The following is an 11,932-nucleotide window of genomic DNA, read 5'->3' as shown; positions in this document are numbered from 1 at the left end:
GACTCTAGGGCATCCTGATCAAATTTGCAGATGACACCAAACTGGGAGGGGTTGCTAACACCCCAGAGGACAGGCTCACACTTCAAAACGACCTTGACAGATTAGAGAACTGGGCCAAAACAAACAAGATGAACTTTAACAGGGAGAAATGTAAAGTATTGCACTTGGGCAAGAAAAATGAGAGGCACAAATACAAGATGGGTGACACCTGGCTTGAGAGCAGTACATGTGAAAAGGATCTAGGAGTCTTGGTTGACCACAAACTTGACATGAGCCAACAGTGTGACGCGGTAGCTAAAAAAGCCAATGCAATTCTGGGCTGCATCAATAGGAGTATAGCATCTAGATCAAGGGAAGTAATAGTGCCACTGTATTCCGCTCTGGTCAGACCTCACCTGGAGTACTGTGTCCAGTTAAGGGCACCACAGTTCAAGAAGGACACTGACAAACTGGAACGTGTCCAGAGGAGGGCAACCAAAATGGTCAAAGGCCTGGAAACGATGCCTTATGAGGAACGGCTAAGGGAGCTGAGCATAACAAAAAAAATTCCTTCCAGTAGCACCTTAAAGACCAACTAAGTTAGTTCTTGGTATGAGCTTTTGTGTGCATGCACACTTCTTCAGATACACTGTTGGAGCTGGGCATGTTTAGCCTGGAGAAGAGGAGGTTAAGGGGTGATATGATAGCCATGTTCAAATATATAAAAGGATGTCATATAGAGGAGGGAGAAAGGTTGTTTTCTGCTGCTCCAGAGAAGCGGACACGGAGCAATGGATCCAAACTACAAGAAAGAAGATTCCACCTAAACATTAGGAAGAACTTCCTGACAGTAAGAGCTGTTCGACAGTGGAATTTGCTGCCAAGGAGTGTGGTGGAGTCTCCTTCTTTGGAGGTCTTTAAGCAGAGGCTTGACAACCATATGTCAGGAGTGCTCTGATGGTGTTTCCTGCTTGGCAGGGGGTTGGACTCAATGGCCCTTGTGGTCTATTCCAACTCTATGATTCTATGATTCTAAGATGCAAGTTGTTTTATTAGTATTGAGATCCCCAGTGTGGCACCCTCAAGCACCTCATTGGCCTTCATTGGCCTCCTCATTTATATTTTTATTTAAAATGAAGGCTTTGGGTACCCACTATACTTTTAAAGCACATTCGAAGCATATTCTTTCCCTCAAAGAATTCTGGGCCTTGTAGTTTGTTAAGGATTGCTGGGAGTTGTGGCTTTGTGAGGGGTAAATTACAGTGGCCAGAATTCTTTGAGGGGAAGAATGGGCTTTGAATGTGATTTAAAGGTATACTGTGTACACAACCGCAGTTTTGTTTTGTAGTGCATAGGTAATTTGCTTCTTTATTTTATTTGATTTTGGGGTCCGGCGTTGGCACACCTAGTGTATTTCCTGGTCAACCTTTCTGCTTATTTATCCTAAAACAAGGCTCTTTATTTTTGTTTTCACTGCAATATTTCATCTGAAGCCCTTTCCTGCCAAATTCTTCATTCTCATAGCTGTATTATCACAAATATAATTCAACCAAAATGACAGGGGGTAGGAGGGGGAGGCTTTTCAGATATAAAAGGTGAATATTTTCTGCAACCCGTCTTGCAAACAATATTTCTCCTTTGCAATCTTGTTTGCAAGCCCCTTTCAAAGACTGAATGTTGGTTGGCTCCCATCATTCTGAAAAGACTCCAGATCATCTCAAGCAAATATCTGGTTTAATTTATGACGAACATATTAAACAGAATCCCAGAACTTGACTCTGAGAAACAAATAACTGTGAATGGTGGTGTTCTCTGGAAAGATTCCAGCAAGTCATAACATACACTGTTATGAATTCTTGTCTGGTCATCTCCTTTGTCAGCCAAAAGAATTTTAATGGGTGATTGATGTTCCTTAATGTTCAGTGGGTGTCTCTTGATGCCATAAATGGAGATTGCGTGAACATTAAGGAACATAAAAGAATATGGTCAGGCCAACATTTCAAGAGTTTATGGGCATAAAGGTTTTGCTACAACCAAGTGGCGGTATTTAAAAGATATGAAATAAATAAATAAATACAATTAACAGTCTGTTATAATTTTGGTGGAGGACTTTCTCGCCACAAAATTACCAAAGGCTAGTCCACCTTCATTCGTCGTCGTCCCCGCCAGATAATCCACCTGAAAATATCAAATGCCAACCATACAAATAACTCCCCTCCCTTCTTCAGGAAAATTGGGATTATGCATAACTTTCCTGATTGCTTTGCAGCCTGCTGCCTGCTGGAATAGCTCAGTCAGTAGAGCATGAAGACGCTTAATCTCAGGGCTGTGGGTCTGAGCCCCACGTTGAGCCAAAAGATTCTTGCATGACCCTCCTAGTCCCTTCCAGCTCTATGATTCTATGACATGACTTCCATGAAAATCCACGATACCAGCTTCTAAGTCAACGCACAAAAGTTTTGTGCTGTCCCCTCAAGACGGAATTTTGGGGTTTTAAGAGTCCCTTTTAAATGATCACATTGTGTTCTCATTCAATCGAGGGGAAATGTAAGCATGTTGGGCTTAGGACACAATGCTGTACTCTTTAAACGCTTTGTCGTTAATGCCAAGGTCACAAGTGGTACTTTGTGCTCCATTGATTTCGAGACCCAAGGGAGGTCACTGCTTATGCACAGAGTACAATTAAATCAAGGTTAGGCAAGCAGGCTTCCTTAGTACAACAAGATGATGTGCCAATAAATTTGCATGTGATTTCTAAGCACCAAGAGGCTTCACAATGTTTATAAAGACTCTATAAGAACGACCAGCTGCTGGTGGGGGGGTTCCTGAAGTTGGGGGGCACATGGTGCCATTTAGCTGTTGGTGGGAAGCACATAGGAGCCGCTCCACACCTTCCAGCATTTCACAGGTCATAGAATCATACAATTGTAAAGCTGGAAGGGACCATGAGGGTCATCTAGTCCAACCCCCTGCGATGCAGGAATATTTTGCCCCACATGGGGCTCGAACCCAAGATCAAGTGTCTCATGCTCTACTAACTGAGCTGTCCTTAATAGCTGCAGCACTTGAAAGGCCAAACTAGATGGAATGTTAAATGCCAAATATCTATAATAGCATGTTCAAGTTACGATTCGTAGTGTTTTGAAGTTTAAAATTTTGTGCTATTTTGAATTGTGCACCGCACTTACGTTTCATTTTGCTTCGGAGGCAGTTTGGATGGACCCTTATGTAGAAAAGCAGACTAAAAGTATTTTCAAATAAATGAATGGGATATACGACACATGACAACATAAGGGGTCTCCAAACCGCCACTATTTTGCAGGAGGGATTCAAGTGCACACAGGAACTTTAGGTTTGTGTGATTAACGTGGGTTAAAGCACTCTCTTGCCCCTGTGCAACAAATCCACTTTATAAAAAGAATAAGACCTTTTTGCAGGTTGGAAAGTGACAATGAAACGAATGGAAATGAATGAATGTTTAACTGGAAGCATATAAACAAGCAGTAAGGAAATCAAGATGAATGCAGCATAAATGTTCGTTGTTGCATAGCCTTCCCACAAACAAATCAGAATGAATGCTCAACAAACTGGTCATTGGGAGGGGCCACAGGGTCAATTATAGCTAGATGATGGATAGATAGTGAAATATACTTGAGAGTGGATTTCATGCTCTTTATTCAGCTCATAGTGGTGAGGAGGAATGGAAGTTCCCCCAGAATGTCTGCTTGATATACATTATTTACACAATGGGCCCCACGTGATTGGCTAATTCTGGGATTCTCCTGCAGGCCAATCAGGTTGCGGATTCACTTCCACCTGGAGCTGGATTGGGTGGCTCCTGTAAACCAATCAGACTGCTGTATTCTGAATCCTATTGTTCTAGGACCAATCAGACTGCTGCATTTTGGATCCTATTCAACTCAGTACATAATAGATAGATAGATGATAGATAGATAGATAGATAGATAGATAGATAGATAGATAGATGATAGATAGATAGATAGATGATTAGATGATAGATAGATAGATAGATAGATAGATGATAGATAGATAGATAGATAGAGATGATAGATAGAGATGATAGATGATAGATAGATAGATGATAGATAGATAGATAGATAGATAGATAGATAGATAGATAGATAGATAGATAGATGATAGATAGATAGATATAGATAGATAGATGATAGATGATAGATGGATGATAGATAGATGATAGATTGATTGATTGATTTGTGTGTTATTGGAGTATGATCAGAAGCTTGAATGGTTTCCAGTCACCATAGAAAGATTAATGATATTTGTCATTTCAGTGGTTACTTAAAATGAAAAGAAAAGAAAAACTTCGGGGGTGGGGGGTTACACCTTCCACTAGGAGAGGAAGCCTTTATAACTGAAGAATCTGACATTATTTTATGGCCTGCTGCTTCCCAGCCAACACAAGTTAAATCACGAACGCTGTTCCGAGAGCCATGCCGACATTCTCCGTGTTTCCAACATGCAAAGCAAGCTCATAAATGAAACAGGAGCCAGATGGTCAAGCACCCAGCTAACAGGGAAATAAATGTTGCATATCCTTGTTTCAAATAGGAGAGTAGGTCACTCCAGATCATGGGAATTAGGATACTTTCGTTTCCTGAGTCTGCCTCCTCACCCCACTCACCCCCAAATGGACAGCACTCTGTATTTTTGCAGAAGGAAACAAAATTTAAAGCAACCATTTTTACATTTTGTTAGCATCTCACCCTTTTCTTTCTTTCTTTCTTTCTTTCTTTCTTTCTTTCTTTCTTTCTTTCTTTCTCCCTGCGATATCTTTCTTTTTCTTGGAACTAAGCGTTTTCCAGATGGTTCATAGCTATCTTATCTTGTGTTGATGCTCCATCTGGGATTCTCCACTTCTCAGAAAAATAAAGATATTTGAAAAATGTGAAACAGTCACAATATTGCTTATATATGCTTCCTTGTCACAACAATGCATAATATCTGTCATTTTAAAGGAGGGGAATAAAGGAGCAGAACAGGGTGGAAGGGGAGATAAGAAAGAATTTGTTTGTTTGTTTTTTAAAAAGTGAGTTCAGTGCAATCCATCCCTATAGTTGCACAGAAATGTTGTAGCCCTGTCTTATACATGCCAATACATGGAAAGCGGGGTGTGTGCTTTGTTGAGGGGCGGTGGTACCTCTAGTGGGGGTCATGACATGCTTCTTCTGGGGTAGTTTGTTCACCTTTGGTCCCCACCCTGCACTCAGCTCTCACCTGTGGTTCCTGAAAGCTGTCAGCATGCAACAGTGACTACATCCCAAGAAACAGCTGTGATGGGCTGGCTAAACCAGGTGAGGGTAGCTGATGGGTGTCAAACCCTCAGTGTGTCAAGGACTTCCCCTGCATGTGAAGACAGGCTCCGGTGGAATGAACAGATGAGACCTAAAGAGGGCCCAATGGTCAAGGAGGCAATTTTTTTGCGCATGCTGTAGATGGGGCAGATTGTGGGATGTGAAACACAAGAGCAGTCAAGTACAACATTCCTAGAGTGAACATGTTTACACATGGGGAGGAATATTTGTCTAGCCAGCAGGTAAACTTCCTGTTTCCTTCTGGGCTCGGACAGACTTCCTCTGCATGTGACTAGTGGTGGGCGTGGCCTCACCTGTGCAGGTAATGAAAAAAGCACAGGGCAGGACAGCCATCTCTCTCTCTGTGACTACATGCATCGAAGAAGCAACATCTGGTTAGCCAAAGATGCTCTCTTGGCTTCCAGCCAAGAGAGGACAGAGGGACTGTCTCTTTATGAGATAGTTTCCAGGTGTATGTTACTTTTCTAAGCTAAGTCTGCCTTCTGAGATCCGGCTGTGAACAGAATGTGAGTAAACTCTTTTTATACTTTTATAGAAGACTGTGTCATGTCTTATCTTTTAAGAGGGTATAAGGGGAAAATACCAGAACAGTTATTATAGAGGCTTTAGCGAGCCTGAGCAAACGCATGCGCTGTGAGTTTAAAAAGGGGAATGTTACTCTGCTAAACTGTGAGCTTGTTAACACAAGTTGGAAAGGACATAATCAAACAATATATCCTCTCCTGCGTCCCTGAACATTCCCACACAGATGGGGCCTGTCAACTTGGGAAGGTAGCCCATCTAGGAGAAGGGAAACTCTGATCCCCAACCTCTGCTGCCTTGTGGGATGTATCTTCTGGAGAAGAAAAGGCTATAAACACTGTACAGTTCTGGAGTGGAGGCCCTAAGACAGTTGGATGGTTCCTTGCATGCCTCCTTCCAGCAACTCCTGCAGCCAAGCTGGTGCCAAACGTATTGCTCTGCTTTCCTTTGGACCACATCAGTGAGGCCAAGAGAGGGGTCTTGTCGTCTGGGCAGCCCAGGACCTCCATATACACTGCCCAGGCTTGCTCCCCAGGTGCTGTTATCACAGTGGTTTGACTTCATGCCTGGCCGTGCACCACCCCCTACCTCTCAAGGCAGATCGATGCCAACAGCAACACAGGCAGCTGCCTCCTACCAAGTCAAACCATTGCTCCATCTAGATCAGTAATGCATTCACTGACTAGCAGTGTCTCTCCAGAGTTTCAGGCTGGCACCATTCCCAGCCCTCCCTGGAGATGTGAAGGACTGAGCCTGGGCCCACCTGCTTGCAAAATGATGCTCTGCCACTGAGCTATGGCTCTTCTCCCCAATTTATTCGGCGGGATTTGCTTCCAGGTAGCTGTGCACAGGATCGCAGCCATCATTTGCATAGCAAGGCTGGGAGTCAATGGCTCCATGGAGAATGACCTGGCTTGCATGTCACACTAAGCTAAACTATGGCTTAGCAAAGACTCAGCAAAGCTAAGCCAAGCTTTGGCTTAGCATGTCACCTGAAATGGAGTTTGTGGCCAAGCTCTCTCTCAAGGTTTCTTCTTGGTTACAGCTCCTGATGAGTGAGGAGAGAGCTTAACCTCCACTAACAGGAGGAGAGAGGTGGGTTTACTTACAGTACTGGAGCCTCGCATTCTGAGGATCCAGGGGCAGCAGGAAGAAGGAGAAATCAGCAAAATGGGTTATTCCCCCACTTTTATCGGCAGCTACTGAGAGCAGCTTTTCCCCAGAACTTTTGTTAATGTTCGATGTTTTATTATGTTTTTATATGTGTTGGAAGCCGCCCAGAGTGGCTGGGACAACCTTTTTATTATACTTATTATTATTGTTGTTGTTATTACAGTGGTACCTCGGGTTACAGACGCTTCAGGTTACAGACTCCGCAAACCCAGAAATAGTACCTTGGGTTAAGAACTGTGCTTCAGGATGAGAACAGAAATCGTGCTCCGGAGGCACGGCAGCAGCAGGAGGCCCCATTAGCTAAAGTGGAACCTCAGGTTAAGAACAGTTTCAGGTTAAGAACGGACCTCCGAAACAAATTAAGTTCTTAACCCAAGGTACCACTGTATTATTATTATTATTATTATTATTATTATTATTATTATTATTCCTTGGGGGTTCACTGAATCCAACTTGTAGCCTTGCGTGATATGGCTTTTCCAGCATTCCTGATCTATGATTTGCGAATGCAGATCATGCCCATTATTAACATGTTTATCTCATGGATTTCTGAAGTGGCAAATATCCTTTCACCCTCCAGTTCTTTCTGCTGACACCCAGAGAGCCATGAGGTCCTCCTTATCTCCAGAGAGGAAGCCACAGCTCATACAGGCTTGAATTTACTGCTGCTGCAGCCGGCTTTGCTGTAAATTCAGCTGCCACGGCATGCCAGGGCTTCTTCCAGACAGCCTGGCAAGGTAATTGGCTCTCATTGCAGACGCTACTGTGCTGGAGGGTCCCTTATTTTTCATTAAAGGCTTACTGGACGTCCTTTCCCTGAACTTATTTTCTTCCCACCCAGAAACGGATTGCTGTCAGTAGATTGAACTCCCTATGCACAGACTTCATTAGACGGGCACAAAGATGGAAAGACACAGCCCTATCCACTATAGGCTGATAAAATTATTGGACTTGCCTGAGATGGCTAAGCTAACACATTTAGAGAAAAATCATTATAGACTTCTTTCATGAAAGAGCAAATGAACTTGTAAAATCAGGATTCAGAGACTGAAAAAATACTGGTTTGTAGAAGACAGAATATTTGGAGCTTGAAGAATAAATAGCCTATGTAGATGCAGAGAGCTGGTCATTCTTTTACTCTATCTTTCTTTAGTTTTCTCCTCCTCCTCCTCCTCCTTTTCTCTTGCGTTCTTCTCCTTTAGATTTCTCCTTTTCCTGTCTTTTCTTCCTTCTGACTTTTTCAGATTAAGTAGCTGATTTATCTCAGTATATTATAAAAGGATACTTTGTGTAATGGGCATGTATTTTCTCCCCAAAGATCTTTATTGAAACTTAACATATATACATAATAACCAAAATTCCCAATGATTCCCTCACATAAAATATAATATCTAAATTACAACAGCTGCATATTATACACTTAATTATAAAACCCACCATTTACCCTCTACTTCCGTCCACAGCAGTTAGACTTCTTTATATTTCTTTCTACTTTCCCCCCTTGCATTCTATAATAAATTATTTTTGTTAAATTCTGATTTTTCATTCTTTCTTTATTGGTTTTGTTATTGCTTACATTTTTTATTCTAAGCCTATTAGCATGTCATTTTTAGAACAAAATTTTGACATATAATCCTCGAAATACTTCCACTTCATTCTTAACTTTTGATTTGATTGATATCTTATAATTGAAGTTAATTTTGCCAATTCTATATACTCACTTGATTTACAAATCCACTCTTCCTTTGTTGGCGTGTCCTGAGATGGCCGTGTATTTCTGTGTATCTTTGAATAAGTACCAATAAATAAAACATAAAGGATTTGATGAGGTGGAAGGAGAAGATCCCCACACTGTGCACATGGCCAAGAAACTAGGAATAAGTTTCGCATGACGTAGCAACACAGGAAGCTTCCTTATGTTGAGTCAGACCATTGGCCCATCTTGCTCAGGGTGCAATACATTGCTGGGCAGATGCTCTTCTGATATCCAAGCAGGAGACGTTTTCAGACCTACCCAGAGATGCAGAAGATGGAACCTGTGTCTTTTGGCAGACCATTAAATTGTTGTTGTTTAGTCGTTTAGTCGTGTCCGACTCTTTGTGACCCCATGGACCAGAGCACGCCAGGCACTCCTGTCTTCCACTGCCTCCCGCAGTTTGGTCAGACTCATGTTTGTAGCTTCGAGAACACTGTCCAACCATCTTGTCCTCTGTCGTCCTTCTCCTTGTGCCCTCAATCTTTCCCAGCATCAGGGTCTTTTCCAGGGAGTCTTCTCTTCTCATGAGGTGGCCAAAGTATTGGAGCCTCAGCTTCAGGATCTGTCCTTCCAGTGAGCACTCAGGGCTGATTTCCTTAAGAATGGATGTGTTTGATCTTCTTGCAGTCCATGGGACTCTCAAGAGTCTCCTCCAGCACCATAATTCAAAAGCATCAATTCTTCGGCGATCAGCCTTCTTTATGGTCCAGCTCTCACTTCCATACATCACTACTGGGAAAACCATGGCTTTAACTATACGGACCTTTGTTGGCAAGGTGATGTCTCTGCTTTTTAAGATGCCATCAAGGTTTGCGATCGCCTTTCTCCCAAGGAGCAGGCGTCTTTTAATTTCATGACTGCTGTTACCATCTGCAGTGATCATGGAGCCCAAGAAAGTAAAATCTCTCACTGCCTCCATTTCTTCCCCTTCTATTTGCCAGGAGGTGATGGGACCAGTGGCCATGATCTTCGTTTTTTTGATGTTGAGCTTCAGACCATATTTTGCGCTCTCCTCTTTCACCCTTATTAAAAGGTTCTTTAATTCCTCCTCACTTTCTGCCATCAAGGTTGTGTCATCTGCATATCTGAGGTTGTTGATATTTCTTCCGGCGATCTTAATTCTGGCTTGGGATTCATTCAGCCCAGCCTTTCGCATGATGAATTCTGCATATAAGTTAAATAAGCAGGGAGACAATATACAGCCTTGCCGTACTCCTTTCCCAATTTTGAACCAATCAGTTGTTCCATATCGAGTTCTAACTGTAGCTTCTTGTCCCACATAGAGATTTCTCAGGAGACAGATGAGGTGATCAGGCACTCCCATTTCTTTAAGAACTTGCCATAGTTTGCTGTGGTCGACACAGTCAAAGGCTTTTGCATAGTCAATGAAGCAGAAGTAGATGTCTTTCTGGAACTCTCTAGCTTTCTCCATAATCCAGCGCATGTTTGCAATTTGGTCTCTGGTTCCTCTGCCTCTTCTAAATCCAGCTTGCACTTCTGGGAGTTCTCAGTCCACATACTGCTTGAGCCTTCCTTGTAGAATTTTAAGCATAACCTTGCTAGCGTGTGAAATGAGTGCAATTGTGCGGTAGTTGGAGCATTCTTTGGCACTGCCCTTCTTTGGGATTGGGATGTAGACTGATCTACTCCAATCCCCTGACCTTTAAATTACAGCCCTCCAAATGGCAGGTTGTAAACAGTGATGAAGAATGTCTGTACAGCTAAGACAGAGGTCCAGTTAGCCAATGGGAGAGCTCATCCGGGATTAGGCGGGAGGCCCTCAAGTGATGTTGGAGGCCCTCAACCTGCCGCAGACAATAGATGGCCAACAGACAGGGGTAGTGGGAATTGTAGTCCAATGGGACCTAGAGGGCTTCAGGTTGCCCATCGCTGGTGTAAAGTCTGTTCAGGACAGATGAAAGTGCCTTAGGTCAGAAGCAAGAAGAAATTCCGACGAAAGAAGAATGGCAGATGAAATTAATGGATTATGCAGAATTGGACAAAATGACAGGAAGGATTCAAAACCTGCGGGACCAGAGATTTACAGAAGATTGGAAGAAGTATATGAACTATTTGAAGAGCAACTGTAACCAACAAATTACACTAGTAGGTCTACAAGAAGTTTTTTAAGGAGAAATATATGAAGTGTTACAAAGTAGAAAAAGATAGAGATATTGGTTATGAGTTTAATAGGGAAAATAAGAAATGCATACTAAGAGATTAGATTGGAAAATTTTCAGACAGGACTGACGGAAGTCAAAAATTTGAATAAGATGTAAAAGTATTTTTAATTGCTGTTGAAAATGGTATGTTAAAAAAACTAATAAAAAATTATATAAAAAAAGAAAGAAAGTGCCTTAGGTCAGTTTGTTCACCCAACACAGGATTGTCTACTTTGACTGGTAGCAGACCTTCAGAGTCTTAGGCTGAGAACTCACAAACCTATCACATTTATAAAATCGTGTGTGGAATGGAGAGGGTGGATAGAGAAAAGGTTTTCTCCCTCTCCGATAACATACCAGTCAACTGGACACCCCAGAATTACAGCAGCTATCCTGTCCCAATTTGGCTCCCATGAGAGTGAGGCACTCAAAGACGCCTGCTATTCTTGGAGGCCGTGTTCTTTGGCGAGTCAACTAGTTCATCCGAGAGCACAGCCCCAAAAGACACGCATCCCAATTTCCCCCTGCAGGATGTGGAGGGTGTGCCACAACACTAGAATTGGTGGACATCCAACTGAAGCAGAACGTTGGAAGATTCGGGACAAGGCTTAGCTGAACGACGGAACTTGGTCCCACAGGAAATAGTGATGGGACTATTGTCAGGAATGGTCGTTGTCCTCTTCAGATCACCACACAAACACTTCTTGTTCTTTTATAACTTTTTATTGTGCATTAACAAACTTTTAAACGATCCTTATCTTTAACTATTCTTCCTCAGAGTCACTTATTTCAGACACCTTCTGAGCTCTGCTTCTCCGTGACCAGCCACCCTCAAAATGTCGAACGGCGCCCTTCCCTTTGCTTTCCCGCTCTTTTTTCTAACCTCCTCGCTAGAGCTGGCTTGTATCTCCCCTCCTCCGAATCTGAGCTAGAACTTACCCCTTGCCTTTCCTGTGAACATCCTGTCCCTCCCTGTTGTTCCTCTT

The sequence above is a fragment of the Podarcis muralis genome, chromosome 4, assembly GCF_964188315.1.
Source record: "Podarcis muralis chromosome 4, rPodMur119.hap1.1, whole genome shotgun sequence".
NCBI lineage: Eukaryota > Metazoa > Chordata > Lepidosauria > Squamata > Lacertidae > Podarcis > Podarcis muralis.
This window is presented reverse-complemented; position numbering follows the sequence as displayed.